Source organism: Petaurus breviceps, unplaced genomic scaffold (assembly GCF_028583685.1).
Source record: "Petaurus breviceps papuanus isolate PSGF00001 unplaced genomic scaffold, PetGlider_PUasm1.0 84, whole genome shotgun sequence".
Lineage (NCBI taxonomy): Eukaryota > Metazoa > Chordata > Mammalia > Diprotodontia > Petauridae > Petaurus > Petaurus breviceps.
This window is the reverse complement of record NW_027186645.1, coordinates 8,637,607-8,650,331: the sequence shown is the minus strand read 5'-3', so window position 1 is coordinate 8,650,331 and position 12,725 is coordinate 8,637,607. Positions and strand designations below refer to the sequence as shown.

General features: G+C 38.2%; 2 protein-coding genes across 2 annotated transcripts in view; one reads left to right on the top strand and one right to left on the bottom strand.

The window, feature by feature from the left end:
• The window catches only part of LOC138176270 (uncharacterized), a 364,696-nt gene extending 355,802 nt beyond the window's left edge, over positions 1-8,894 (bottom strand). The window contains exon 1 of the mRNA XM_069107034.1: positions 8,891-8,894. The gene's annotated coding sequence lies outside the window, so the exon portion shown is untranslated. The remainder of the gene's footprint in view (positions 1-8,890) is intronic.
• The window catches only part of DOCK4 (dedicator of cytokinesis 4), a 577,420-nt gene that overhangs the window by 59,730 nt on the left and 504,965 nt on the right, over positions 1-12,725 (top strand). The gene's annotated exons all lie outside the window — the stretch shown is intronic.

Below are 12,725 nucleotides of genomic sequence, written 5' to 3'. Positions count from 1 at the left end.
ACTTCTAAATGTTCCAAACATAATTGACTGGGCTTCCAGCTGTAGGAACATTTGTGGTCATGGGGGAATCACTGCTTCTGCTGCTGCCTGAGGGGGTGGAGACACTTTGTTGTTGTTCATTTGTTTCAGTTGTGTCCAACTCTTTGTGACCCCATTCATGATTTTCTTTGTAAAGATACTGCAGTGGTTTGCCATTTCCTTCTCTAGTTCATCTTACAGATGAGGAAACTGAGGCAAACAGCATTAAATGACTTGCCCAGGGTCACATGACTAGTAAGTGTCTGAGATTGGTTTTGCATTCAGGAAGATGAGTGTTCCTGACTCCAATCCAGGTCTGGCAGTCTTCCCACTGCCCAACTTAGCTGTCCTTTTGTGGATTTTTAGTGGATGGCAGACTCAGTGTGAGCCAACAGTAGGCCACGGATGCTGAAATGACCATCTTGATCTTAGGCTGCATTAATAGAATAGTACCGTGTTTCCCCGATAATAAGACCTATCCCGAAAATAAGCCCTCCCTTTACTGTGTAAGATTCCTCTAAAATAAGCCCTCCCCCGAAAATAAGCCCTATTGAGATTGCTACTGTAGTGAAGGTGATCCCCTGCGCTACACGCTACATTACGGTACCCTCTGTATGCACCGTCCCCCCCCCCCCGCCCCGTGAAACGCACGCCGCACTCCGCGCTGCATCCAATCAGAGCTGCAGCAGTGAGCGCGTCATCCTGTTCTTCCCCAGTGATTTGCTTATTGAATAAAGGTACATTTTTTTTTTCACATTTACCTGTTTATTAAAATTGCTGTCAATGTTCATGAAAATAAGCCCTCCCCTGAAAATAAGCCCTTTGGTGTTTTTCTGTCCAAAAAAATTAATAAGACAGTGTCTTATTATCGGGGAAACACGGTACATTATTCTATTATAATAGAATATTATAGAGGAGGGAAATGTTGGTTCTTCTCATGCTTTTTGCTAGTTAGCTCACCTTTAGGATTTTGGGTTGAGTTCAGCACATCACACTAACTCCTACTTATTGGTGTCTTTTGTTTCTACATCACCTTTATTTCTCAATATATCCTTTCCCCCTCCTCCTCAGAAGCCTTCTCTTATAATAATTAATAACACGGGGGAGGCGGGGAAGGGATCAGTTCAGGAAAACTAACCAGTGCATCCAGCAGGTCCAACATATGCTGTGTTCTATTTGTGTAGTCTCCTACTTCTGCAAAAAAGGGAGGAACGCTGCTCACCACATTTTAAGAGGGACATCAGCAAACAGCTATCCAGAGGAAAGAGCGGAAAGAGCTCTGGATGTGTAGTCAGAGGACTGACGTTTGAGTCTTGGAACGTAGTTGCCTATGGAATATTTCTGGACTTCAATCTTCTCATTAATAAAGTGGAGGGGTTGGACTAAATCATCTTTAAGGTATGATCTAGGTCTAGATAGATGATCCAGTCATTCTAGAGTCAGGGTCTAGAAATCATACATATGATATTGGCTGTTTTAGAACCTGCTCCTCCCTCCCCCGCTCCCCCCCAGCTTTCCCTAATGTTCCTATCCTTAATCCTCTTCTCTCTGCTCTCTTGTCTGATAAGCTCTTTTTCTTTCATGATTTTGACCATCACTTTCACCCTCATGATTTCCACATCTGTTTCCAGCCCTGTCCCTTTTCCTCCAGCTCCAGACCTGTATTTTTAACTATCAGATGTCTTGACCTGAATATCATGCTTGAACCTCAAACTCAGTTTGTCTGATTGAATTTTTGTCACCTTTACTTACTGGAAGCTTTTCCTGATTTCTGTTTGTATTAATGATACTGCCATTCCCCCAGTGCACTAAGGCTCAAACATTTCCAAGTCATCTTTTAGTCCATCTTTTCTTTCCCTCATTCTCCACATCCAGTCAGCAGCTGAGTTCTTTTGATCTCAGGAATGTTTTCTTCTTTCAATCTACCTACAAAGGAAGTACACATGAAAATTTTCCCTAAACAGGTATATACTATACAAATGTAAGCCACTACTGCTCTGACAACAATGATGGCTTACTGACTACTAACACTATTGCTACCTCAGATTACCTGTATTATTGTAATAGTCTCTCTACCACTGATCTCTTTCCTTTCCTATACATCCTAAATGGTATATCTCAGGTATCTCTGCATAGTTAATGCAGTGTTCTGAGTCTCCCATCTTCTTCATTGCCCCAAACCCCATTACCTCCTGGATTAAGTGTAAACTCCTTCACCTGACCCTCAAGAAACCCCACAATTTGAATTCCCGTTCCATTCAGAAGCAACATCTCCTTCCCTAGATTTCTCCCAGTTCTTGGCATATTGCTTTCTTTACATATCTCACTTACATTTGTTTGAATTCTTTGAAACCAAAGAATCTGAAGAATATGAAAATCCAGGAAGTGTAATTAAATTTCATTTTCACTTTATGATCCCCAAAGTTGTGCTGATCCAAAAATTATTTATCAATATACTTGTTATATAAGGCATTTTATTCCTTTATTCAATTAAATGTGGTATATACTGATCACAGTTGATTTATTTTGTTTCCTTTCATATGATTGAATTCATTAAAAACTTAATAAGTCAATAGGTTGTGATAGCAAGAGGTAATATCAATGTTTATGATAATATATCATTTTTATCCCACAAAGGTGAATACATATTACTCTAAAATAATAATGAAGTTTAAGGAATACATTACAAATGTTTCCCATCTGTTACCCTAAACCCTGCAATCTCCAAGTTGCCATGGAAACTGACATTGATACCACATGACTTTATTAATCTCTTTACTGTGGTAGTTTTTGAACTGGTAGTACTAAAGTAAGGGAGCAATGCAAATCACCAAGTCTTATAAAAATACCCCCATAGGCCACTAGATTGAATGACTTTTGACTGTAGACCTTAGATATTTGGGTATTTCTATTAGAAACATCTAAATATCTTTTTCTTTTTTTAATTCTTTGTGGCTTCAGTGGGCACTTGGAATTGGTACCGCTTTTGAACCTGTCTTTGGTGTATTTTCAGTTAATCAAATGAGGTTATTTTTGTGATTTAAAATCTGTTCCAAGGACATTTGTACAGCATGCCTTCCATTCGCTAATTTTCGTTTAAATCAGAGGACAGAGCCTAGTCTCCATGCTGCAAGTAAAAATGCTGTTCAGATAGGCTTCAGGATTAATCAGTAACTGGGAGACACTCACATCATACAAGTTTTATCTTTAGGAAGCCATGCTGTGCTACATGTGGACACAATTATCAGTGTAATAACTGTTTAATTCGGTAGAAATTCTGTAGTAAATCAAGACCTATTAAGTCCATTTATTAATATTCAAATCTTGAGAAGGAAGCTGTGATGAAATGATTTATTTATAGTTATAGACTAGTTTGTTAAATGCTAACACTTAACTATCACATGGTACCCCTTAATATCTCTGATTTCTGAGCCTTTTTTTGTAAATAGTAGACAACAAGAATTATTTGCTTCCCATTAGTTTTTAAGAAATTAAAAATCAGAATGGAGACTAATGTGAGCAGGATCTTTTTTTTTTAAAGAGCATTTGAGGCAAAAAACATTTCATTACTTTTTTTTGTATGAAAGCGTTTTCATTTTTTAAAGCACCTCCTCGCCCCGCCCCATGCAGCCAAGCATCATGTTAATTTCAATTTAGTTTGATTAGTCAGGAATAAAAGGAGGCCACTGCCTCATCTCAGTGGGTTCTGAACAATACCTGCAGCAATTCTACATCCTTATTCGAGGTAAAAAGAATTTGTTGTATAGGAATGTGATATTTGCTGCATGATATTGATCACTCCTAGTATATACCATGTCCCAGTGACTTGACTGTTCAGATAACAGGATCCTTTCCTCCTATCTGATAATGGAATAGGTAGTAGAGAGAGAGAACTTAATATTTGCTTACTGCCTCCTTCTCTCCCCCCCAGCTCTCCTTGATTGGGAAAAAAGTACTCCTTGAAAAAGACACAGGTATATAAGAAAGGAATCCTGGAACACAGGAAAAAAAGCATTACCACCATTTTTCAAAGTTAACTTTGGACTAGAATGGAATATACAAACATTAGATTTGCTTCTGTTTAGAGAAACATAGGACTCAAGGCTAGCTCTAGATGTATGAGAAACAGCATGGTATAGTGAAAAAAAATCTTAGAACCAAATCCTAGGGAAACTGAGTTCTAAATCCTATTCCGCTACTGCCTAGATCTGTGACCTGGGACCTCTTTGGGCCTCAGTTTATGTGCCCCCCAAAAATAAAGGGGGTCTGATTAGATAAACTATAATGTCTTTTCCATTGCTAGTGTCTGTCCTCTAACTGGTAACAGTTTCAATTGTGGACTCCAAAGGAAAATTTTAGAAAGCTCCTCTTTAACTTTTTAAATTACAAAATTATGATTTAAAATTGTAAATTACAAAATGATATCAGTACTGCGGTTGAAATCCATTTTTTGTTTTGTCAATTATGGATAATAATAAAAATGACAGCTAACACTACTTATAGAAACTGTACTTTACAGGTATCTCATTTGATCTTTACAACAACCCTGTGAAGTAGGTGCTGTTATTATCCCCATTTTACAGTTGAGGAAACTGAACCCAAAAGAAGTTAAGTCATTTGCCTAAGGTCATACAGCGAGAAGATGTCCAAGTTTGGGTTTGAGCTCTGGTCTTCTTGACTGGAGGCCCAGCATTCTATCCCCTGCACCACCTAACTGCCAATTAACAGTTGATGGTATCAGGAAGATGGTGCATCTTAAGGTAGGGTTCTTAACCTCTTTTTGTGTCATGAATCCATTTGAGCCCCTTCTATGGATCCCTTCTTAGAATAATGTTTTTAAGCACACGGTATAACATTGCCGTGCAAACAAAACATATTGAAATAGTTCTCTCTCTCTCTCTCTTTCTCTCTCTCTCTCTCTCTCAATGGATTCCAGGTTAAGAACCCCTGTGATTTAAAAGAAGAGAGCAGAGATGATTCTGACCTGTGTTGGTAGATGGAGCTTCTTTCTCTGGGAATTTTCAATACCATCTAGTCCCTCTCCTCTATAGAAAGAAAATCATTTGTGGATTTGGGAGTATCCCCAGTCTGTCTGGGGCCAGAATAAGTGAACTGTAATTAGGTTCTATGGATGCTTTGGTTGCATACTAATTTTAGTCTGAGAGGAAATAGTGACAGGGAGATAAGTGTCTGGACATATGATTACCTGAGAAGGTGTGAACATAGGAGTTTGATTATCCTGGAGTGGGGATTATCATGGGGACTTTTCTGTGAGAATCTGGGACTTGGTAGGGAGAAGGAAGGCCTAAAGAAAATGAAATGTCTCATGCCAGCTCTGGGAGATCGATGTGAAAAAGTATAGAGAAGGAGTTCAATTCAGAGGAACTGAACTGATTGGTTGTTGTTTGTTCAGAATCAGGAATGACTGTTTCAGGGAATTTCTCTGGGCAGACAAACATCTGGGATACAATTTTGTTGGAAGTTCAAGGGAATTTGATAAGTTCAGTTTTGACCTGAACCCGGAGTGGAGCTTGTGACTGGAGAGAAAAGGATCTTGCTTCTCTAATGATTATGGAACTGTCAGATCTAGCTCAGTGGGATACTGGGAATTGGAAGTAAGGGTAAACTAACAAGGCAGGACAAAATGCTCTGCGATGTCCAGATTAGTGAGGAGCTAGCAGAATCAGAGGGCATAGAGCAGGGAATACCTGGAAAGATTGCATGATTCTTACAGCTGAGTCAGGATAATTGAGTAACAGGAGACCAGGTACCTGTAACTTCCCTAACTTCTAATTTGTATCCTGAGATTCTCAGGTTCCATAGTAGAATAACCCAGGCTGTGACCCTTAATTAAATCCAGCCCAACAAAGTTTATTTTGTCTGCTTTGTACTACCTGCAGTGACCACTGTGGGAGTAGAGTGGAAGGGAGTGTCAGGAAAAGTGAAGGGGCAAAGGACTTGGAATCTGTACATTTCCATTCTTCCCTGATAGGTTGTCCAAAGTTACTCATCCATCCATCAATCAGCAAATATTTATTAGTTGCCTACTATATGTCAGGCAGTGTGTTAGGTTTTAGAAATATAAATACAAAAGCAAAAACAGGCTCTGCCCTCCAAGAGTTTAAAGATGCAAGTAGGGATGTGAACAAAACAGATGCAAGGTGATTTTATCAGAGGAGAGTACTAGCAGCAGAGTTGATCAAGAAAAGACCTAACCATGAAAGTTATGCTTGAGCTGAGTTTAAAGGAAACTAGGGATTATAAGAGTCAGAAATGAGGGACATTTCTGACAGAGCCAGTAGAGAAAGAAATGGATTGCGATGTGCAAGAAAGAGTAAGAAATACAGATTGACTGCAATGAAGAATGAATGAAGGTGAGTGATTTGAGATAAGGCTGGTAAGGCCAGGTGGTCAAGTGTCTCAGAGGAGGTATTCTATTTTTTTTTCTTTTTGGAGGGCAATTGGAGTTAAGTCACTTTGCCCAAAGTCACATGGCTAGTAATTGTGTCAAGTGTCTGAGGCCACATTTGAACTCAGGTCCTCCTGACTCCAGGGTCGGTGCTCTATTCACTGCGCCACCTAGCCACCCTGGAGCAGGTGTTCTTAATCTGGGTTCCATGATAGATTTCAGGCGGTCTGTGAACTTGGATGGGACAAATTGCATCTTTATTTTAATAGTATTTATTAATTAGCTTTGTAATCCTATGTATTTTGATTTTATGTATTTAAAAACATACTTCTGAGAAGGATGTCCATATGCTTCACCAGATTGCCAAAGGGGTCCATGACACCCAAAATAGCAAAAACCCTTTCCTAGAGGTAATAGGAAGTCACTGGAGTTTAAATCAGGCAGTGACATGGTCAGAAATGTGCTCCTGTAGTACATATATGTGTTGCAGTGGAACCTGGCCCATAGAGTCTTCTGTTTGAGTGAGATCAACCTGGGAACTATGCTTTGTGGTTCACTAATAAGCCTTCAGCAACTTGTCAGTTGATTAGACAACCAGATCCAGATGAATAGGTCGGGAAGGTGATTCTTCTTTTTTAACCTTCCAAATGCCATGAATTTTCATAAAGGTCATGGATGGTTTAAATTTTTTTTTTACATTTTTAAGCTTTTAATTTTCGAAATTTAGTTAATTCAGATTGGAAATAGAAGTAGTGTGGAATCTTTCTGGTAACAAGCAGTGGATTTTCTTGTTACAAACGATAAATATTTTATCATGCACAGGATACAATTTATCTTACATATGGTGGCTTTTTTTCCCCAGGGAAAGCAAACACAAAACATTCCTTCTTATACTTTGCAGTTTGTTCCCTTTATGGTTTAATTATAGCTCTTTATAGAATCAATTCAAATATCAGAGAATGTCTTAGAAAATTTAGTTATGGGGAAACTATAAAGCTTTAACAGGGAAGGGATAGTGGTAGAAAATATGTGCATTCCAATTGGAAGTGACTTTTAGTTGAATGTCTTTGAAGAAGGTATGGATTGCATAATTCTGCTTAGCTTCCATTTGTCAAGTACCCAGTGCATTCAAGGTATGATGTGCCTAGGTATTGTGTTCTCAGAAGATGGTAATTGTACAGATATAAATGTTTCAAAAGTGCCATTTGACAGTGGTAGAAAATTTCTAGAAGAGATATAATTTTCATAGCCAAAATATGACATTTTATTTAATACTATTCTTTTATCTGGAAAAACAAAACACCAAAAATAGTATTAATAGTGTGAAACAAAAATAAAACATATACAAATCCAATGTTTAATCCTTTAAAAGTATTTTGATATTCTATGTTAAAATGTCTTCCTCATAATAATACTTGATTTACTTCCAGTATTATAAACTAAATAGTTGAACAAGAAATAACATGATTTTCATTTAAGTTACAACCAACTCTACTAGATATTGCTAAGTGTTTGTCTGGGCCAGGGTTGGAAGGGGTAGGGGGAATGGTAAAAGGGATGACACCAACACTTGGCAGGAATAACCTTACTGTACAATTACAAAAAGTTTCCAATGGGTTCTGAACAGACCAGCAAATAGTACTGGGTGGTAAATGTTTTGCCCCAGGGTGCCCACTTTGGGCTGGTATATATACTTCTTTCCCACTGACTTTCCTCTCTTGGCATATAGCTTTTCAAGTTATTGTCCTCTTCTGTTCCCTCTGTCACCCCTGGCTGCCACTCCCCAATGATTCTGACCCTGTTGTACCCCTCTTTGGAGGCCCTGTCTGCCCCCATTACTACACTGTTACCCAACTAAGCTAAACTACAAGCATCATACCCAGGATCACAGACTTGAATCTAGAAGGGATCTTACAGGTCCTCTGAACCAATAGATGACCCCATTTTACACATGAGAAAACTGAGGCTTAGAGGTGTTAAGGGAGTAGAACACGGTAACTCAAGAGCTAAGTGGCAATTAAGTGATTTTAACCCAGGGACTCTCTTCTATGCAACTCTGAAAATGATGTAATGCATGATTACTCCTATTCCTATAAGTCTATCATTATGTAGATGTCTTCTCCCAAAGAGGATTCAAAAGGGCATGTGGGAAGTGAGGTTTGAATGAAATAATCTCTAAGGTCCTTTCCAGTTGTAAATAATCCCTAATGCTTTGATTGTGTGATCTCAACACTAATGCTGAGCCTCAGAAGGAGACATAACAGCCTATATTCATCCCAGATACTCAAAGATGTACAGACTAAAACAGTTTAAATAGAAGACCAGTTAAGCTTTGATTTTCAAGTGCATAAAGAAGTCATCATGGACTATGCCCAAAGGGCTATAAATAATTTCATACCCATTGACCCAGCAATACCACTTCTAGGGTTGTATCCCAAAGAGATCACAGAAGTGGGAGGAAGACCCCATGTACAAAAATATTTATAGCAGCTCTTTTTGTGCTAGCAAAGAATTGGAAATTAAGGGGATGTCCATCAATTGTGGAATGGCTAAACAAGTTGCGGTATATGAATGTAATGGAATACTATTGTGCTATAAGAAATGAGGAGCAGATGGACTTCATATTTACCTGGAGAGACTTATATGAACTGATGCTGAGTGAGAAGAGCAGAACCAGGAGAAATCTGTACACAATTACAAGACACAACGTATGTTTGATGACCAACTTTGATAGATTGGACTCTTCTCAGCAATGCAGGATTATAAGTCAATTCCAAAAGAGTCACGATGGAGAGAGATGTCTACATCCAGAGAAAGAACTAGAAAGAACAGAGTTTGAATGCAGATTGAAGCAAACTACCTGCTTGCTTTCTTTTTCTTGTTTGGTTTTGTCTGCTCTTTCCCATTGTTCATTCCATCTGATACAATCCTTCTTTATAACCTGACTAATGTGTAATGTGAAAGGTGTTTGCAAATCCTATACTTGATTGTATGCCACCATGGGGCGGGGGAAGAAAGGGAGGGGGGAGAATTTGAAACTCAAGTGATTGTGGAACTGAATCTTGTAAGCTAAAAGTAAACAAATTAATAAAGACAAAAAATATATATAAAAAAGAATTCATCATGGAAAGCTAGGATATGCCGTGGAAGAATCTCTGGAATTGTCATTATGCCTTTTCTTTCCTTTCCCCAATACTTTTTTCCACTGATTGGCCAACTGTAGGTCCCAGGGTCAGCCACACTTGGTCATTCATTCTGAGCCCTGATTGGCTCAGAATGAATGTAAATAGCGATTGTTTCTGTTTTAGCCAGAAACCCTGAGCGTCTTTTCCCTCCCAGATTGATATATATATATATATATATATATATATATATATATATATATATATATATTAGGTAAAGAGGCTATTCTCTGCCTCATTTCTTACTTAGCCTTAATCAATAAATGGGTGTTACTTCAGTCAGGCTGAGAACTATTAAAGACCTTAGGGCTCCGGGCATCCAGGGTCATCTCCTGTCACCCTGATCTATACCTGACCACTGAACCCAAATGGCTACGGAGGAGAAAGTGAGGCAGGCTACTTTGCACAGCCCTCCCTCACATAGATCCAATTCACTTGCATGTTATTATCCTCATCAAGAAAAGACCATACAACAACACCTTTTCTTCATTAAAGCCACAGTTCAGCAGAGTTGAGTGTTTCATTTGCCTCACTGGAAGGTAGCCTATAGAGTGCAGGGAACATGAAAAATATAGAGAGAGCTGTCCTTTGTACAGAAATATAGGAGATCAGGATAAGGAATTCCAGGTGGGGAAACTTCCTTTTCAAGTGCAGGCTGGCACCTTTCTTGCAATTTATACGATGTGATAACTAAGATTTCCACCTTTTAACAAGAACCATTTCTTGTTCCCCTTCATGTTAGTGCCATCCCTCTGAGAAGATCTTTTCATTGATCTTGTTTGTACACAGCCCTTTCCATTTTATCTATCTTAATAGATGGTGAACTTCTTAAAAGCAGGAGGATGTCTGTGCCTTTCTTTGTATTCCTGATGTTTAGTACACTCCCTGGCATATAGGAGGCACTTAAATGCTGTGACTTTACTTGAGAATTGCTTGTAGCACTGAAAAGTTAAGTGACACACCCGGGGACCATCGCAGAGCAGGTGTGAGGCAGATAATATTCCTGGCTCTAAAGCCAGTTGTCTAGCCACTATGAAAACTACCTCTCATCTATGCGGGGTGGGGGGTGGGGGTGAGGACCTTGGCCAGGTGATAGTCGATATATTGCTAGTCTCTGCTGGTATTTGGTTTGTTTTGTTGCTTTGCTTTTCCTCATTCTTTTTTATCCTTTGTTACATAGGATGGCTTTCTGAGTAGGGAAGGCACAAGAGACATTTTTGGAAATGAAAGTGATGTGAAAACAAATACATCACTAGATATAAAAAAGAAAAGTAAAATGTTAGGAATTTGTTTATTCTGACACTTAAAGGTCATAATACCTGTAGAAGTCAGTAAAATCTCTTCTCTAAATCCTGTCCTTGATGTCTTCTCATGTGACTAATTTGCATATGTCTTAGGTTATGTTAGGAGAATTTAAATAGCAAACCCTTAGACTAGATCTTCTCAAGGTTTAGTGTGAGCCTGGACTTTGCTGAATTGTTTTATTTGAATGAGCCCAGCAATGTGCTTTGTCCCTACTTTGCCTATATTTTGTCTTCCTTGAAGGTGATATCAGTTATTTCTTTTGTTATAACTCTTGTGTCTGGTATGGTGCTTTGTACACTGGCACTGGATGAGAGCTGTTGACTCTGCTGAGTGTTTACTGGGAAATCAGATGTGGTGTTGGTTAGAAAACAGAAGAAATAGAGAACGTTAAACTTTACAAGGAGAGCCAAGGGAGAGGAGAGTGATAATAAGGGGCCCAAGAGGGAGAGATGGTGAAGAAATGTTTAATGAGATAAGGGAAATAGTGAGTTGGGTGGAATAATCAAGAGATTGAAAAATTAATTAAGCTGAGGTTTTTTCTTTCTCCCTACACCCAGAAGAAGGCTTCTCTTGATCAAAATCCAACTCTTCTTTTGGGACTTAGATCTGAGTACTTAAGGAAGTATTATTGTTCAAATTGACCTTCAGTAATCAATTTGAATTATAATAGTTTTATCTTCATTTCATGGTACCTGATCATATTATTTCAACATCTTTTTTTGGCCTCATTGAGAACTCCATCATAACAGTCAAAGGCCTTTAAAATCCTTAGGCCCTAGTTTCAAATTTCACCTCTGACACTTAAATAGACAAATTACTGAAACTCTGAGTCTCAGTTTCATTCTCTATTAAATGACAATAATGATACCCTTAGTACTTAGCCCCCAAGGTTTGTTATGAGTCTTTGATGTGATCCTATGTGTAAATTTCAAAGTGTTTTATAAATATTACTTAATATTCATAATCTGACAAAAAGATCTCCCTGGATCTTGGTTATCTACAGGCCATGGTTTTTAAATGGCAGCTTGTAAAAAGCATTCCCTACTCTTCCCCCGTGGTGATTGAGGAGATTAGAATGAAGAATATGATTATTTGGTAATAAGTTTTTTTTTTTTACATAAAACCCTAAGATATGATAATGTTAACATTGAATGCTTTAACATTTGCAGAATACTTTACAAATATTATCTCATTTGAAATGCCTTTCACCAACCCTGGGAGCTGAATACTACTGCTATGATCACCATTTTGTAGGTGAGGAAACTGAGACTTAGGAAGGTTTGGTGCCTTACCAATGGTCACAAAATTGATGAGTGAAAGAGGTAGACTTGAATATAGTTCTTTCCTTATTCTAAGACCAGCACTCTTTCCATTAATCATACCGCCTCTTCATAGATATATAGAGATCAAAATATTTGTGATTGTGGGAGTCTTTTGATATTTTGGCTATTTCCTAAGCCCTTAATTCAGGAAGAGTTGAATTCAAATCCTGTAGGCATTTAACTAGCTACATGATCCTGATCAAGTAATTTCATCTTTGCCTCAGTTTTCTCATCTGTAAAATGAGTGAAATCACAGTGCCTAACTTGCTGTGAAGATAAAATGAGATGTTTGTAAAGTGCATTGCATACCATAAGGCACTTTATTTATGGTATTATTAATTTTGTTAGTGGCGAAGATTTTGATTTTTTGCTTCATATTGGACTATAAATGAAAACTCTCAAAGCTTAGTATGAAATTAGCTTTCAAGCTGTGCTTCATCCTCAGTTTAGCATATGAAAGGCAATTTATTAGAATGTATTGATTTAATA